The following is a 16,721-nucleotide window of genomic DNA, read 5'->3' on the forward strand; positions in this document are numbered from 1 at the left end:
CACATGGGTCTAAAGTTAAGAGAAGGGTCTTGGGCTTAAGGATAGATTTGGAAGTCTTCAGCTGTACTTGGCATCTGTTGTTTTTGCCACTCAACATTTGTTTACTTCTGGCAACCCATCCCCAACTCTGGACTTCGCGAGAGGCACTAACCCACTTTCAACTCTACAAGTGGGCTTTGGGTAAACTCAACTAATTATTGTTCCATTCCTCCTGGCCACAGGGATTGGTTCAGGGTTAGATTTGTAACTGAATTTAGCCAATGAGAATGAGGTCCATCCAATACTTCTGTCCCATCATCTTGGGGAGACACACTTTCTTTCTAATTGGAGTTAATCTAATAGGAAGTAAGATCTGAAGATGCTGCTGCCATCTTCCTTCCCTGAAGAAATAGCTACCTGAAAATATGTCAGCAAGGGAGGAAGCAGAGCTGAGGGATGTTGGGAATGAGTGGGTCCAGGGGAAATTAAGCCCCTGGGCAATCTGTTCTCAGTCTCTGGACTTTTCAGTCGTGTGAACCAATACTTCCCATAGTTCCTAGATTATGTTTGATCAGGCTTTCTACATCTTTCAAATGAGAGTTCTGACTGATGCATAAGCATCTAGTGGGTATAGAAGCTGTGGTGGTGAATGAGAGCGTGTCAAGAGAGAGAAGAAAAGAGGGAAAAGGGGCCCATGAAGGAGCATGAGAGGAGTGCTCAGAGAGACAGAGGAGAGTCCTTTGTCTTGGAAGGTCCAGAAAGTGAGTGATTGAAGAAATAGAGAGTAATTAGCAGTGTAAAATACTTATGGGGTATCAGTCAAGATAAGGACTGAAAAGGGCCCTTTGGATCTATCAACAAGGAGGCTGTTGACAAAACAGTTGTAGTTACCAAGCAGGAAGGATCCTCTGAAATCATTACTTTATACCCTCTTCTGAAGATGAGGAAATTGAGGCAATACCATACTTAGATTTTTTTTTTTAACAGCTACAAGATTACAAGTAGTGATCAGGCCTTTAAGGGTCCTTAAAGATCACATCATCCAATACTTAAATCTCTTGCACAACATCTCTCTGAAGCCTGTGCTTAAATATAACTTTTGAGAAAGAACTCATTACTTCACAGGTCTAATGAGAACCCTTAAATCTGTTCTCTTTTTACCACAGAGCAGACACATGACAGGAGAATGTATGCATCCTGAGGTGATCCCTGGAAAAGCTGGTTGTATTTGGGGAACTCAAAAGATTAAGCCAGATTTTGAGTTTTTAGGAGGCCTCTACCCCATTGAATAATCCAGTCACTGTTCCAGATGAGCCCAGCCTTTGAGTCACCTCAGCCCAGAACCACATGAGTGAATAATAACTTCCAGGTTATTCCAACCTCCAGCCATTTAGGTGTTCCCATTTGAGACCCCAGATTTCATGCAGCAGGAACAGGTCTTATGTGCTATGTCCTGTCTGAATTCCAGACCTCCTAAGAATCTGTGAGTATAATAAAATGGTTGTTTTATTATGCCACAAAGTGTTAACATGTTTTTTTTCTTTATACAGGAGCAGATAGCTGGAAAAGTAAGTATTGTTATTATTATCCCATTTTACAGATGAGGTAACTGAGTTTCAGAAAGATTAAACAACTTGATCCAGGTCCCATAGGCAGCCAATGGCAGAGCCAGTATCTGAACCCAGGTCTGGCTAATCGCATAGCTTGTTGTCTTCCAATTATCCTAGATACCTCCTACTGAGTTAGACCCCTTGACAAAACCTCCCAAGCCTCCCATTACTGTTCTTCAATCTGGAGGCCATCCGTGACAAATCTAGAGTTCAGTGACTAAGATGTGGTTAGAAAAACAGCCTTTATGAAACATCTGATTCACATTCTTTTCAAATAATTGAAAAATATTCACTCTGCAATCAGTTCTTTCCTTATTTTATTTTCTCCTCCACACCCCCAGGCAGGAGCCAGATACATCTGCCAAGCCTGACAGATCTGCTCCTCCTCTCCCCACACCACCCAGTGCACAAATACCCACTGACCCCCATTAAATCCCAATCAGGCTTGGAGAGAGCTGATTCATCCCCCTCCCCTGCCTTCTGGGAAGAGTTAGGGATGAGAAAATCACTTATTGGAGTAATTCTGGGAGCTGAGGCAGAGCCGTGGCTGGAAGCCACCCACTAACTAGAAACCCAGGACATCAATCAACCAAACTGATTTTTCCGCTGCCGCAGCCATTTAAACAGTTATCTTTGCTTGGGGCTTTGTCCAAAGTTACTCAGCTAGTGGGTTCCTGGGTGATAAGTCACTGCAGCCTCATTCCACTGTCTCTGTGTCCTGGGGCTGCCTCTTTACTCACTTCTCAAGAGGGGTTGAAGTTCATTTGTTGCACTCTAAAAAGAATAGAGCCTGCACGGCTTGCGCACAAGTTCTGGTTATAGCAGGAAGATGAAAAAGGAGCCAGAAGTCTGTTGGGATATTAATACGGTACTTCTCGTTTGACGCCCTGCTGAGGCACGGGAAGGACGTTTCAAATTCATTTCATAACGCCCCCTGCTGGTATCCTTTCTCAACTACTGCAGATGCCTGATCCCGTTTGGGGGTGGGGGGGTGCAGGGAGAGGGGAGCCCTTAGTCCACACCAACCTCCTTCCCTCATTTTACATATGGGGAAACTAATGCCAGAAAGAAAAACGGGATTTACTCAAGGTTGGGATTTACTCAAAGTCTATGTTAAGGTAAGAACTAGTCTCTCTGTGGCTAGAACTTTTTTGTAGGACCCAAGAATGCCCAGCACATAGTAAGTGCCTCTGATTGGCAGTTTAGTGTGAAATCTGGAAGCCCTGGTTTCTAATCCAAGCTCTGCCACTTAATAGCTGTCATGAGAAGGTAGTTTTCCCAGCCTCAGATTTCTCATCTGTAAAATAAGGGCAAAAAGGCAAAGAGTAAAATGGGATTTTATAAGAATTCCTTCACACATCCATTCAAAAACTACTGAGTATCTGCCATATACCTTGCTGGGCACTTGGAATGTAACAGTGCATAGGACATTGCAGTAACTGTTCTCTTTGAGGGTGGTAGTCTAGTGAGAAAATTAGATGACACATGTGAACGCACATATGTGAAATTCAATTGTTGGAAAAGAAAACATTTTCCCTTTGGTTCTTCCCACTTTTCAAGTATCAGAAGACTTGGGGCCTTGCCCCAGCTGTGTCAGTCTAGGAATGTTGATGACTTGAAGAGATTAAGTTATTTGAAGGTCAAGACCACATAAATCTTTGTATTCTCCAGTGTGCCTGGCCCCAGGATGTGCTCAGTCAATATTTGTTTGGCTCCATGTGTGCCCCAAATTCTGGCTCACTCTGCCTCCCGGCTGCCCGCAGATTGCTGTCCGTGGTACTGAAAAGCAAATTCCTGCTTCTCAATATGAGGCAGCGCAGGTGCTGAGGCAGAAAATGGAGCCCAGGGGAAGTGAGTAGAGAGGGGAAGAACGAGCCAACTTTTCACTGGCTAATAGTGACATCTTCATTTTGCCATATCTTGGAATTCAAAGCTGATGTTTCTTTTTCCAGCTGTCCCCACTTGCATTTCTTGCTAGCTGGAAACACTGCAGGTATAGGTTAATAACCACACAGGGTGATAATCTCTACAATGCTGGGAGGTACTGGGAGCCCATAGCCCTATAAAGTCCTATTTTAAAGTGTTTTTGAAAATTGGTGGGCCCCTTTTCCAGCTTATTCCTGGGCTAGGAAAAAGCATCAGTCGTAGATGCCTCCCCCAGCTGATTTCATCCATGTCTATCACCCGAGAATGTGGGCAGATCTGAGTCAGAACTGGCTACGGGGAAACCAGAGAGGTAGGGCCTGAGATTCACAGTCTGGAGTTGGGTGAGTTCCAAGAGTTCATTTTGACCAGTATTTCATGTGATAATATGTTTGTTCATTCATTCATTCTATAAATATTTATTCAGTGCCTACCATGGTCTGGCACCATTATAGGAACTCCAGATACAGTCAAGTACAAGAAAGACAAGGTAACTGACTTCCCAGAACTTACATTCCAGTGGGGGAGACATAAAATAAAAAAATGTACAAATGAGTGTGTAGTATAATTCCAGGAAAATGATAGATAATAATAGGAAATGCTCTCTTAGATAAGATGATTATGAGAGACCTCTTTAAGGAGTGACATTTGAACATAAATGTGAACTAACTGAAATAATGAGACATATAAATATTGGGGAAAGGCAGTGTTCCAGGCAGAGGGCACAAGAAGACCAAAAAGATGTGGGAAGAATATAGCATGTCCAAGGAACAGCAAAGAGGCCAATGCAGATGGAGCAGATTTATCAAAGAGGACATTAGAAAAGGATGGGTAAATACACAGGGACCAGATCTGTGTCTTGAGGAGGACAAAACAGGATGCTCAGAATAGAAGAAACACTTACAAAATGACAGTGACTGCTGCACCTGCCATGGATAAACCACAATAGTCTGGATGCCACCAGGGACACAAGGATAATTAGAGCTCCTGATTTATAGATCTCACCATGTCTAAAGATCTAATTAATGGAGGCTAGTGGGAGTTAGTGATGTACTATTTATTCAGCCAACATTTTCTGGGTACCTACTATGTACCCAAAGACCATTGTTTTTTTGTTTTGTTTTTTTTCACAGAACGTCCAGACTGAGTTTATCACAGAGTTAGTTATGTAAGAAAAAAATTTTGATAAGGAAAAACATGACATTTTGTTCTTCTTAAAATAACAAGGACTTCTAATATCACAGCTTTGGTTTTGCTTCAATAATGCGATTCCTTGTATTTTATCGTTACTGCTTGGGAATTTTTTTTTAAACATCTTTATTGGAGTATAATTGCTTTACAACACTGTGTTAGTTTCTGCTTTATAACAAAGTAAATCAGTTAGACATATACGTATGTCCCCATATCTCTTCCCTCTTGCGTCTCCCTCCCTCCCACCCTCCCTATCCCACCTCTCTAGGTGGTCAGAAAGCACCGAGCTGATCTCCCCAAAGATCATTGTTTAATACTAGTCTTTGCTCTAGGAGCTGAGGAGAAGAGGGAAGGAGTCAATTGATGGAACCAGAATGTTTAAAGGCAAGTAAGAAGCTCCAGATAGCAGAAGCTCAGGCAAAGCCACTTGCCTCTGATTTCTATCTGCTCTCCAATAGGGCCACTTGAGAGACAGGAACAACACTGGTCTAGAGTAGGCTGCACCTTAGAAATAGGTACTTTAGAAAAGCACGCCCACCACTGAGGTTCAGTAACAGGAGTGAAGCAGTGTGGGCTACTTTCTGCCAGACGGCACAGGGAAAGGAATGCACATTCCAGGCATCTTTGCTAAGAATATGAAGTAGTTGGAATTTCCTTATCATCCCCATAAGAAGACTACCAAGTCCCCAGCAAAATCCTGCCAGACGAGAAGAGTCCCTCCCTCACTGGTCCTAGGTTGCAAGGAATTTTATACCCTGGCCTTGTTGCTGCACAGTCACCAGCATCTTTGAGATTTTGGCAGAATAATGTCTATTCAACTGACAAATGAGAAACTAAAGCTTGGAAAGTTTAAGCAACTTACACAGGGTCACAGAGTGCTTAAGGGCTAAAATAGGACTCAGCCCCAAATCTGTCTGACCCCAGAGCCACTTGCAGTACAATTTTTTCTTGGATCTCAAACATAAAGTTCATGTTTGGCTTTTTAAAAAATGACCAGTCCCCCGCAGAGCTAACTTTGATAATGGTAGCGCCTGATATCTCTGCTTCTTCCACGGTACAGTCTTATTTTTAATCTCTCTTAATCCTCTCAACAATGTTGGAAGGTAGCAGTGATAAGAATACTAGCAAAGCACTTATTGAACACTGAGTCTGTAATAGGCACTGTCGTAAGCATTTTACATGTATTAATTTACACTTGCAAAAACCCTGTGAGGTAAGTGTCATTATTATTCCTATTTCAAAGGTAAGAAAATTAAAGCCCGGAGAGATTAAGTAACTTGCCAAAGATCACACAGCTAGTCAGGGGCCGAGCCAGGCAGTCTGACTCTGGAGCCCTTGCTCTTAATCACTGTACTTTGTTGACAAAGTAGCTGTTACTCAGAGAGGTACGCTACATAGTCCAGAAATGGTGATCAGACTCGAGCCCGTGATCAAACCCCAGCATGTTTCCACTACTCCACACTGTTTTTCTCAATGGTAAAGCAGAAGAAAGGAGAGAAGCTGTTTTGAGACACCTCCATAGAGGCACAGAGTGATTTAACACTGCCAAGGAGCCCTGCGGGGATTTTACTTAAATGATGATCTGCACTGCACTGCTGTCTGATATCCCCTCCCACTTACTTTTCTCAAACGTGGAAACTGCATTTCTCCATGCACCCTCCCTGGCACGTAAATGCTTCACCAAGGGAGCTGAACTTTTCTGTACGGATTTGGGGTGTTCAGAAAACTCTTTTTTTTTAAATTTTAATATATAAATTTATTTACTTTTTATTTATTTTGGGCCGCACTGGGTCTTCGTTGCTGCGCGCGGGCTTTCTCCAGTTGCGGAGAGTGAGGGCTATTCTTCCTTGCGGTGCGAGAGCTTCTCACTGCGGTGGCTTCTCTTGTTGCAGAGCACGGGCTCTAGGCGTGCAGGCTTCAGTAGTTGTGGCGCAAGGGCTTAGTTGCTCCGTGACATGTGGGATCTTCCCACACCAGGGCTCAAACCTGTGTCCCCTGCACTGGCAGGTGGATTCTTAACCACTGCGCCATCAGGGAAGCCCGAAAACTCCGTTCTTAAATGCCATTACTCCAGGGACTTGTAAGGATGACTCAGAGAGAGAGAGGCTATAATGCAAAATTAATTATTTTGTCTGAGCTGGATCCCAGGCTGAAGACTAGGAATTAGACTGATAAAGGCCCTTCTACAAGGGCTGTGGGGAGCCCTGAGCTGTTGCTGACCAGTTATTCAAAGGGAAGTCAGAAACAGGGCCTCCCAGCTGCCCTTCCTGCAAATTTCAATATTCCTGGATGTGCCACAGAACTGGGGGAGTGAGGTGTGCATCAGAGGGTTTATTTGCATGTGTGCTGCTGTGGTTACTCTATGTGTGTGTCTGTGTGTGTATGAGAGAGAGAGAGAGAGAGAGAGTGTGTGTCTGGAAGTGCTGGCTGGTGAAAACAGTCTGTGTACGTGACTATGTTAGTTTGTGTGTCTAACTATCTGTCCATTCCTATCTGTGTGTGTGTACTTCAGTGTGTGTTTGGTGTGACTCTATGCGTGTGGGTCTGAGGATACTTGTGGGTCTCTGGGTGTATATTTCTGAGGACCTTTATGAGGGGAGGAATCTCGATGTGTAGTTGGAAAATGATAAGTGTCGGTGGGCTAGGATGATGCAAGCAGTTACAGGGCAGGTATTTTGATGCTGCTGTGATGTAGGAGAAGAAAAAGAAATGAAGGTTAAACCACTTAAAACCTTTAAAATTTTCTCCTCTTGAACTGGGGAAGATTATCTACTATTAATAATAATAATAGCAGTTTATAAATGAACAATAGTATTGTAGAACTAGTCATACTAGCTCCATTAGAGAGTACTTACTCTATGTCCTCTTACATTATTAGCTGGGTTCTCGTCACAACTCTGTGCTACCACTATGCCCCGGCTCATAGAAGAGGCAGCTGGGCTCAAGTAACTTGCCTGGGGCCATGCAGCTGGGAGGAGCAGAGCCAGGAAGAGAGCTCCGGTCTGACTCCAGAGGCTGAGCTTTTCCCACCTGCCTCAGCTCCAGCCAAGCCCCAGCCCTGGCAGGGTGAGCCCCAGAATGTGAAGCAGAGCGATATGGTGGCAACAGCTGAGTTCTAGACCCAGCTGGCCCTTCCGTGGTTGAGCAGCCTTAAGACAGTAGCTCCTCCGCTCTGGACCTCAGTATCCCCATCACTAAAATCACAGTTTGGATTCATTAGTCTGGTGGGTTCTACCCGCTCCGACAGTGTGGGCCACGGGGCAGCTGTTTTGTGGGCGGCTTGCACGCCACCTGGGGAGTGTTGACCTGCAAAAAGGCTCAAGGCAGGGGGTGTGGGGCGGGGGAAGTGGGGGCAGGGGGCGGAAGAGATGTGTGCCCGTCCGGCCTATGGCACTTTTCTTCTTTCCTTCCTCTATGCGGCGGGCGCGCCTGCTTGGTCCTCAGCTCCCAATCCCACCTCCTTCTGCTTCTTTATCGTGTACCTTCTTGGACTGCAGAGGTGAAAACTATTTTCCCTAGACTCCTGTGCAGCTAGGGTTCTGGGTGCAAATTAACGTTCTGCCAATAGCTAGACTTGTGTGCGACCGACGTGATGGGATGAAATGGAGGCCGTCTTGCCGCTGCTTTGGCCGCTTCGTCCAGCCAGAGTAGTCATGGGGGTGTGGGGGTCCTGCAACAGCATCTCAGGGCCCAGTGCCTACCTCCGGGAGTGCTGAGAGGCTGGCCCCAGCTTCCAGACCCCTGGGTCATGAGGTGGTGGTGGGTTCGTGAACGCACGACAGGCAGGGGTTGCGTCCTGTTGGTCTGCTTTCTGGCTGTGTGGCTGGAGGCCCTGCAGTGCTCTGGAAGCGCTCCCGGAGGCCCAGTCTACTCCTCCAGCAGTTCCATACCCACCTCTCCCCCAGCCAACACCTATTAAAGTTTCCCAGTTCCCTATGTTGAATCTCTTTTTGCTTATAAAAGTCAGGGATGTCTCCTGCTTCTGCAGTGAACCTGACCCATCACCACGGCACACTCCTACCCAGTCTCCCAAACCCAGCCTCGGTCTCCAGCTCCAGGATGATTTCCCTGATCCACCAGGCTGACTTGGGAACCTGTCCTCTGTGATTCCACAGTCACCCTTATCTCAGACTTTCCTACGTGCTGCTGAAATGACCTGTTTACTTTCTGTCATCCCCTCCAGACTGCGGCCCCCAGAGGCAGGGACTGGGTCTTCTCAGCCATGCATCTCAGTGTTGAACAGAGAAACTGGCCTCTGGCAGCTACTCTGGGAGCGTTTTTTGTGGAATGAATGCAGAAAAGGTAGCAACCTGTCAGTTCAAGGGGATTTAGGAGAAACTGTGAGATTCATAGATTGAGAAGAAAAGCAATTTAACCTTCCCTTTTGGCGAAAAGAAACTCCCTTCTTAAGAGCTGTTATTAGGAACCGTGTGTCTGGTGGAGCTTGTGGGTGATGAGGGGCAGCTCTCAGATCAAGGGTCTCGTTTCAGGTCTAATATCTGGGATCCCCTGGTGGACCTCTCCTCCTGCTGGTGCCCAGGCTTCTCTGGAGGAATTTCAGAACTGATGGTTTTGCGGAGGCAGCTTGATGAGGGAAAACGGCTCTGGCTTTTGAGGCAGACAGTCCTGGCTCTACCACTTACTGGCTGTGCGACCTCAGGCAAGTGACTGCACTGCCCTGAGCTCAGTTCCCCATTTGCAAAGTGGAGTTAATGACACCTACGTCATAGGGCTGTTGTGAGGGATAAATGAGGTGTTTTAGGGAAAGTACAATACCTAGCACCCAGCAGGCACCTGATACACGGTGGCTGTGATAAGGTTTCAGTGATTTGAGGTTTAAGGCTTTTCCCTCTTTCACGTGGGCAGAAACATTTCCCATCACTGACCTCTTGTTGCACTGTGGCTGAGGTCAAGAGGGGGCCCCGTGTGTGGTCGTGAACGTGAGGCCTGTAGTTCAGGATTCAGAACACAGTAAACAGGTGTCCATTCTTGCCAAATGCTGGTTGGCTTCTGGTTCAGGACCTGTTCCCAGGTGGCTGGAAGTGACAGAGGAGCGTCATGGGAGATGTGACACAGCAGGGAGGGGCTCACACTTTGGAGTGAGACAGACCACGGTGCAAGTCCTGGCTTCACCCCTAATGTGCTGTGCTACGTGGGAGCTCACTGCACCTCACTGGGCCTCAGTTTCTTCACCTGCAAAGTGGAACTTACAGCGCTTCCCTCAGAGGGCTGCTGAGAGCTTAGTAAAGACCATTTGTACCTGTTCCTGGCATCGTGCCTGGCACAGTGAGTAATGGCATTTATGCATGTGTTGCTCTTGGGCATCCGTGAGGTAGGAGTTCGCAGCGTGGGCTTTGGCATCAGATTAACTTGAGCTTGGGTTCTTTTCCATTTGAGGGCTGTGTGCCCTTAGCTGAGTCACTGCATCTCTGAGTGTAGTGTCTTCCTCTGACGGAAGAAGGCAATAACACACCCACCATGGGGCTTTGCTATAAGGATGAGATGACGTAACACATGGAGGTGACTCAGCAGGGTGAGGGGCGCCAAGCAGACGTGCGACAGCTATTAGCCACAGTGATGAAGTTCTGCTGCCAGCCGAGGCGAAACAGGAGAGAACGGGAGGTTTGGCCCATTGGGAAAGGGAAGTTCTCTCCAATTGCAGTTCATCAGCTCAGCTGTTGGTATCTGTCTGCACTCTTGGCTGAGAAAAGGAAACACAGCTTTCCCTCTGCCTTCTCATTGCTACTGGAGAGCTTTCCTCCACCAGGAAAACAGGCACCTGCTTCCCCAAGGCCTTTCCTGCCCCCTCCATCTTCACCATTTTTAAGTGTGAAATTTAGTATCGTTAAGTACATTCATAGTGCTGTGCAGCCATCATCGGTCTCCATTTCCAGAACTTTTCCATCATCCCAAACAAAAACTCCGCGCCATTTAAGCAGTAACTCACTATTTCTACTTCCTCCCAGCCCGTAGTAACTTATTTTCTACTTTCTGTCACTATGAATTTGACATAATGTTTCGAGGTTCATCCATGCTGTAGCAAGTGTCAGAACTTTATTCCTTTTTACGGCTGAATAATAGTCCATTGTATGTAGAGTACATTTTGTGTATCCATTTATCTGTTGACAGACGCTGGTTTTACTCTTTTGGCTATTGTGAATAATGCTGCTAAGAACATCGTTGGACAAACATCTGCTCGAGTCCCTATTTTCCATTCTTTTGGGTGTACACCTAGGTGCAGGATTCTTGGGCCACGTGGTGGTTCTATATTTAACACTTTGAGGAAACACCCAACATTTTCTCCACAGCAGCTGTACCGTTTTACGTCCCCCATCGCGATGCGCCTGCCCTCATAGTTCACACTCCGCCAGGGCGTACAGGTGATGATCAGACAAACTGATGTATCGTATCAGCCAGGGACAAATGCTGTGAAGATAAATAGAGCTTGGCGAGGGATCAGGACTGCTGGGGCAAAGGGTGGGCAGGGGGTCTGCTTGAGGAAGTGACATCTAAGCCAAAACCTAAATGAAGTGATGGACTGAACAGGAAGGCAAGGGGTGTTCCAGAAGGAAGGCACAGCACGTGCAAAGGCTCTGCAGTAGGAACGTGTTCGGTGCGTCTGAGGAGCAGCAGGGAGCCAGGGTGGCTGCAGAGCAGTTAGTGGGCAGGAAGCAGAGGTGGGCAGAGAACAGGACCTGCAGGTGAGGGCTGTGGATCTTATTCCAAGTGGGATGAAAACCACTGGAGTGTTTTAAACAGGGGTGTAGTATAATCTGAGTTAGCATTTTTGAAAGAATCTCTCTGGCTGCTGAGGCCACAGGGCTGGGGTAGTCATCCAGGAGAGAAGTGATGGGGACCAGTCCCGGGCGACGGAGCCACAAACAGTGAAGATGTGTGCTGACTTGGATGTGGGGCCAGAGAAAAAGGGCGGTCAACGATGACTTCTCCTCAACTCTCCTTGCTGCCAGGCCTTTGCCTGAGCTGTTCCCTCTGCCCAGAATGTCCTTCCCTCCTTTTGCCTGGACAATTGCTACTCCTGCATCGGTTCACCTGGCTCTCACCTCCCTGACTCTGCTCCTCCCCAGGCCCCCAGTGGGCTGAGTTGGGAGCCCTTCTTCTGTGTTCCCACAGTGATCCCAGTCTCCTTCCAGTCCTGTACTCATCATAACTCTAGGAATGGCCTGTTACTACATCTGCCCCCCAACCTGGACTGAGTATGAGAGAGAGAGAGGGAGACTGAGCATTGCTACATCTTAAGCACAGCTTCTGACTTCCTCTGTCCCGTGGGGGCCACACACAGACGCGGCTCCCATAGCCAGCAGCTGGTGCAGGTCCTCCGAGAGCCGCACAGGGCACACTGTGGCGTGAAGACTGGAAGCTGAGCAGAGGGTGGGGACTAACTTCCTAAATTCCACTGGAATCCTCCCGAGTGAACCACATCAGCTCTCCCCACCTTCCAGTGCAACAGGTGGATAAAGGAAATACACAGATCTTTGTGAATGAGACGGAACCAGGGTGGGGAGAAGCTGGGAAGCAATACAGCTCAGGTTGGGGCACAGCCTGGAGTCCATGGGCTCTGCCGTTTTCTAGCTGCACCACTTCGTACCTTCACGCAGCCTCTGTCCCTTATCTGTAAAGCGGGGTGGGAACCGCATCTAATTGCAGGGCTGTTGGGAAAATCAAGTGTGTTAATAACCGTGAATGGTTGACAACAGGGCCTGGCATGTAGGGGGGCCTTAAGAAAAGCCGGCTTTATTTTGTCACTTGTCTATCTTCTGCCAAGTTCTTCCTTATTCCTCCCCAACAGAATGGTTTGAGGGCTGGTGGTTTCAAATACCTCCTTCCCTTCAGCCTTTGCTTTTGGTTCGCATCAAGATCTCAATCAGAGACGTGTGCCCTGAGGACACGGCAGAGCTCAGGTTAGTCCTGACCCTGCATGAGGCGGGTGCCGTCCCCCTGTCTCCAGATGACTCGGGGTCTCAGGGAGGCCAGGAATCCACCAGTCACTACCAGGTAGTCGGCGGGGGCATTGGGATTCGAGCCCAAGTGAGCTTGTTCCAGTTCTGTGGTTTCCTATCCCACGTGCTGCTGCTGTGGGGTCTGCGACGTGACAGAGCATCGCCAAGCCTGGAGGGGGTGAGCTTCAGGATGAACTCCTCTAGGAGTAGGGGAGAAGGCTGTTCCTGGCCTTGTCCTGCGTGTGTGTAAAGGACATTGCAGAAGGAAAGGAAAAGCAAGTGAATGAGCCATTTGCTCTTATGGCTGACAATAGACTCGGGGGTGAAGGATATGAAACATTAATGACTTAAAGCAGGATTTTCTGCAGCATCTCTACACTTGCTGTTTTTACTTCTCTTTATGATGAATAATAGTCAAGAGAGGCCCTACGCCTCTATTCTTCCAGTGCCTGCTGGAATGGGTACCCCATATCTTAGGGCCTTTCTCTATTTGAGGTTATTACCAAGAGCTTATAGAGGTAGAGGGGAAGAGGAGGTGAACAGTAAGGAGGACAGAGAGCCGCTGGGGTAAGGATTTGGCTTTGGGGGTTAAGAAGCTACCCCAGTTCCCAGATCCCCAGGTGGCAGTGAACACTCCCTAGCCAAGCCCTCTGGGTCACCAGGAAGGGAGGTGGCCTGAGGTACGGCCAGGCACTCCCTGAACTGGGGCCACGGCATGGCCACAGCCACGGCCAGGTACTTGGGGTCTTTGCCTCTGCCTGTCAGACCCTACATGCTGCCTGGGAAATGGGACAAGGAAGGAAAGGGAGACAAGATCAGATCCCAAAGAGTCCTCTCTGGAAGAGAGGAGGGAGACCTCATCTCAGAGCTGGAGGGGGATGTGTGGGAGCCGAGCTTTGGGGCCCGAGGGGCTGCGGTCAACTCCTTCTCCCTCTCTGTGTGTCTGGGGCCTCCCTGAACTTCAGCTGCCCTATCGGTTTGAGGATGCAGTGTGGTATGCACACCACTTGTGAGTATACAGTGAACCGTGCAGAAGTGTCTGAAACATAGTAGGTGCCCAGTGAACGGCCCCTTGCATCTTCCAGCTTGTAATGAACCAGGTGTAGAGAGAGGACGATGCCCCGGAGAAGCGTGGCGCATCAGAGCGGGAATGACGTTACTGATCATCAAGACCAACGGTCATGGAACACTCATCACGTGCTGTGTCACACGTCCTCTTGTTTCAGCCTCACAAGATCTAGATACTGTTATCTCCACTTTACAGATAAGCAAACTGGAGCTGAGGCTGGAAACTTGTCTATGGTCTCTCCCCTGGTGAGTGAGAGCTGGGAATCAAATCCACATCCTAAATAGTGTAGCCTCTGGTATACTGGCCAGGTGGAGGAACATTCCCAGACAAGGAAGGGTGAGGGAGTGAGCAGGGTCAGATGAACCTGGGTTTGGATCCTCGCTTGGTGACTTACTTGCTGTGTGTCTTTAAGCAAGTTTCTCAGCCCTCTAGCCTCTTTTTCCTCATCCGCAAAATGTGAATAATATTCACTACCTGGCCAGGTCATGGAGATTAAACCCAGCAAGGTTGGCTAACTGCCCGATGCAGCATAGGTACCCACGAAATGGGCAGCCCCTGCCTGACTTGTGAAACAGCCGTGCCGCCCACCATAAACTGCTTATCTGCTGTTGATTGAGGGGAGAAGCATGTTCTCTTCCAAACTCAGAGACCCCCCTATGTTCTGGAAGGTATTTGTAGCCATGAAGAGTGCAGCCTTCAAGCTGCTGCGGCATGGGGCCAAGGTGCACACGAGGGGGGTTTGCCTCCCCGCCTGGAGTGCGTGCAAACGCACATCGTGGCCCAGATTTTGAGGAGGATTTCATGATATTCATTCTGTGTTGCCGCCAGAGAAAAGTAAACCGCAGCTCCTGGCTGCTGGGGAAGGGCTGTGCTTTTGCCAGGGCTGGTTGTGCCTGGCACCAGCTCAGGCATGTACCGGAGTCGACTGTCGGTTGCAGGCAAATGTACACACAAAAACATTCCAGCACACGCATGCACCAGCCATGCACGCAGCTGCCACAGCACACAACACAGGGCCACGCACGCCCCTGCTGGCTTCCTCTGCCTCTTGTCTTTCTTCTCACAGGACTCTCGCAACCTCTGTCTCTGCATCTGTTTGTCGTGTGGCTTCTGAGTTTGTCTTGTGTCCTGGCTTCCTTATCCCTCTTCCTCTATCTCTCTGTTTCTACCTGTCTCTTTGGGCTTCCTCATCTCTGAGAGCTGACACTCTCCTTGTGTCTCTGTGTTTGTCTGACTCTTTCTCCCCTGCTTTGTCTGTAACCCTCCCTGTCATCTGACACAGTCTCTCTGTTACTGATTCTCTCTGAACGTTTCTGTTTTGCTCTCTGTTTCTTTGGCTCTCTCTCCTTCTGTCTGTGTCCATCTGTCTCTCTGTCTGTCTGTCTCTCTCTGACTCTCTCATCTCGTTCTGTCTCCATCTGTCTCTATGTCTAGTTGTCTGTCTGTTTATCTCTATCTCTGTCTCTATATCTGTCTGTCTGTCTCTCTCTCTGAGTCTCTCTCTGTGTCTCTAACTCTTCCTCGCTCTGTCCTTCCCCACGTCTCTCTCTCTTTTTCTGTGACACTCTCCTGGAAATGCATCAAAGACTGAAGTGGCCGGATTTCAAGTGACAAACAGCACTACACCCAGAAACCACCCCCTCCCAGCGCGGCTGCCTGCCTCCTCCACACACTCGGTCATGAAGAGAAGCCTATTGTGTTGGGCCCAGGGAGTTCGAGTTGAAGGGCCCAGGGGTCTGCGTCTCTGACTGCTCTGAGCTACTTTCCCATTGGCTCTGAGCAGCCTGTGCTGAGCAAGGACTGAGCGACAGGGGGAGGTTCTAGTCCATAAAAGCGGGGCTGAGGCACCAGAACTGCCATTCTAAGGGGCTTTGGCTGTGCTCACAGCCACCCCTTTGGCACCTCCTTCCGGACCAGAGTCAGGACCATCCTTGGGTCTTCCGGCCACCTGCAGCCACCACCCTCCCACCTGCTCGGCCAGAAGCTGCCCAGGGACAAAGGGGAGCACAGGTAATATCCAGAGGGTGTTGGAACCCTCTCTCTTGGTTTTATTTATTTTTCCGGATTCTCTGAACCTGGAGAGGGTGGGAGCTTGGGCTGGGGAATTTCCAGTTTGGGTCTGATTATCTGGCAGAGGTAATAAGAGTTACGAGGCTAGTTTACAGAAGCCAGATCAGTTTGAGATGGACTGCTCTTTGGAATTCCTCTCTCCGTACAGCCCTGTCTTAAACAGATGGGTCGCTCCCTCCCAAGAGAACCACTCCTCGGTTTTGGCTGGGTGGTGGGGGGTCTTCGTTCCCTGGCAGGCTGCCTCTCCATGGTGGTGCCCATGCGAGAACGGGATGCCCTGGGTGGAAGAAGTGAGAGGTTTAGCTAATCAGAGTAATTTTAAAGGTCAGTGATTCTCGCTGGACTTAAGAACAAGAGCTTGGGGACATTAATGAGACGTCAGGGCTCTGGCATTTACCATGTATCATGTACATCAAGGTACAGCCAGGTTCGGCCTTTTCATTCTTTTTGGATCGTGTTTAATTGCTTACAGGGTGCTGCCTTGAGTGGCTTCCTATGATGTAATTTTACACAGAAATGGAGTTTGGGGTTGTTTTGCTGGGAGGGGAATGGGGAGAGAAAGTGACAACATGCCAGGAGACCCAGGTTTAGCAGGATTTTTCTTGTCAATTTTACTTTGAGAGGACTTGTTGCTTTCATGTAAATTACAGCCAGAGGAGTCAAGGTTAAGCAGGGAGTAAACTCAGATGGGAAAGGCCTTTTCTCACCAGTAAAGGTATCCGCATTCAAAGAAAGTATTATGGAATCTCAAAGTTTGATTTGCAAGAAAGGCTGGTGAGCTTCAGGGAAAAAAAGCCTGCTGTGACTCCAAGATTGAATAGTAAATTCTGTGACCTCGTACTTTTTCCTGGGTATCTTTTACCTAGAATCTCTCCAAACTTTACAAACATTCCTTATTAAGCCTCCAAGCTTCCCAAGGAA

The sequence above is a fragment of the Phocoena phocoena genome, chromosome 15 (assembly GCF_963924675.1).
Source record: "Phocoena phocoena chromosome 15, mPhoPho1.1, whole genome shotgun sequence".
In the NCBI taxonomy this organism is placed as follows: domain Eukaryota; kingdom Metazoa; phylum Chordata; class Mammalia; order Artiodactyla; family Phocoenidae; genus Phocoena; species Phocoena phocoena.